At 44.5% G+C, this 1,972-nt stretch overlaps 1 protein-coding gene across 1 annotated transcript in view; it reads left to right on the top strand.

The window, feature by feature from the left end:
* The first annotated feature begins 529 nt into the window (after positions 1-529).
* grin2a (glutamate receptor, ionotropic, N-methyl D-aspartate 2A) overlaps positions 530-1,972 on the top strand; it is a 211,569-nt gene continuing 210,126 nt past the window's right edge. The window contains exon 1 of the mRNA XM_015380044.1: positions 530-933. The gene's annotated coding sequence lies outside the window, so the exon portion shown is untranslated. The remainder of the gene's footprint in view (positions 934-1,972) is intronic.

Raw genomic sequence — 1,972 nt, 5'->3', positions numbered from 1 at the left:
GAGGTTTTGGTGCCTATCTACTTTCGGGCACCCCTCAGTGTACACTGGTTATTGCCTGGCCACCCTTATAAAATAATTTTCTAGCTACGCCTCTGTTTCCCCCCTTCAGTTCCGTTGTGATCATGGTTTTCCGCAGGGGTTGACACTTTAATCGTCCCCAAAAGACATGACTAGAGGGACCGTTTGCTGTCAGAAAGAAGGGGGCTTGTTGTTAAATCTGATGGTAAAATGTTAACGGCTCCTTGCTGCGTTTAAAGACTTTCTTCCTCATTTTTTTCCCTATCTTAAACTGAGCGAGTTAAAGACGGAGCTTTAGCGCAGAGATCTGAGCATAGACAGACCGAGCAGTCCGTCTTTCCAGCTGCCCCTGCATCTGCAGAACACACACACACACACACCAGTGCGCACACGCTCGAGAGGAGAGAAACTCGCGGTTCGCTGCCCGAAGCGCCGCAAACTGCACGCGGCTATATCCCCATGTACATTGTGCGTCTCCGCGTGCGTCCGGTGGCCGCTCGCCTGCCTCTTCCACCCCCGCTGCGCCTCCTCTGCCCTCCCGGGACAAAGAATAACGAGATACAGGGAGCTGTAATCACACCGAGGCAAGTTTAGCCCCCCCTCCAACCCCCCCTTACAATGCGCGGGGGCCAACAGAGATTGCAGTGGAGAATCAGCAGTGTAGACGCACACACGATGAAGATTGGATTACAAAAAGAGAGGGAAAACAGTGATTTTATCCACCTCAATGTGAGGTGTTAAAACAAAAGGATTTTCATCTTTTTTTTTCTTAAAGCACGCTTGGAATTATTTATTACCAGAGATTCAGTGATTTCTTACCCCCCCCCCTCTCTGCATGGTTATTGAAGGGAGAGAGTGGACTGTTGCAATGTCATCTCACAGCGCTGTTTTGGAGGTCTGTGGAAGGGAGATGCTGTAAGTACTTTGTTTCCCATTCATCTCTGATCCATTCCCTCTGTTGATCAGCCGAGACGCTGTGACTTCTAACGCGTTCCTTGCTCAAAGTGCAGCAGCACACTGGCAGCGAGAGCACAGCTGGAACTTAGACATAAACAAATTGGAGCTAAAAAAAAAAAAAAGCAGCGTTAATCTCTATTAATTCATAATGTTGCTGCAGTGCGCACTCAGCCGGTTCAACACAGGTACGAGTACAGACAAAAAAAGGGAAGAAAAAAACTCAAGCATATAAAATTTACATCTTGAAAATATAGAAAATACATTTCTTAAACTGGATGATCATTTTAAATTGCAGGGGGGGTTTGATCAAAAAAGGATGGATAACACATTGCGGCGTTTTGGTTGGCACAACTTCTCCATCCCGTCTCAGGACGAGCGATCAGTCGTTAACTGTGGATCATCTCATCACATCTCACTTAATTATCATTTCATTTAATACCTAGCGCAGACTGCAGAGTTTTGGTGCAGGATCGGGTAAGGAATTTAACATAAGCGTGTTAGAAAAAGAGAGAAAAAAAAAAATCCATCCAGCGTGCGTCTTGGTAAAGATGTAGAGGAGGTATGCTCCAGTTAGTGGCAATGGGGGGCGCACTTGTATTGAATTGGTTTCATTGGATGAAGATCTGAATAAATTTGCAACCACCTTCACATCCCCGCTTTCTCTCCCCTTCTGTTGTCGGGATGCAGTCACGTTGTTGAAGCGCAGTACTGCCATCGCAAGCTCTCTAGTGAAAATAAAAGTTGTTGGCTGCGTGCTTCTTAAAAGAAGAACATCAAATGTATGAAACTGAAAATGATCAGTCTTACCTTAACAGAAAAATCAATAAGCTCTGCTAATTATCCCAGCTCAGCCTTCCCTTGATATCATCGCCCTTCCAATAGTTATGTGCTAAAGACATTAGTATTTTTCTCACATGCACTCCAGTAAATTAAAATGCACTAATAAGTAAATGTATTAAAGTATTAAAAGAAAAAAATAAACAAATTCAGTCCCTAA

This window comes from Cyprinodon variegatus, unplaced genomic scaffold (assembly GCF_000732505.1).
Source record: "Cyprinodon variegatus isolate N-32 unplaced genomic scaffold, C_variegatus-1.0 Scaffold206, whole genome shotgun sequence".
Classification (NCBI taxonomy): Eukaryota; Metazoa; Chordata; class Actinopteri; order Cyprinodontiformes; family Cyprinodontidae; genus Cyprinodon; species Cyprinodon variegatus.
This window is presented reverse-complemented; position numbering and strand designations above follow the sequence as displayed.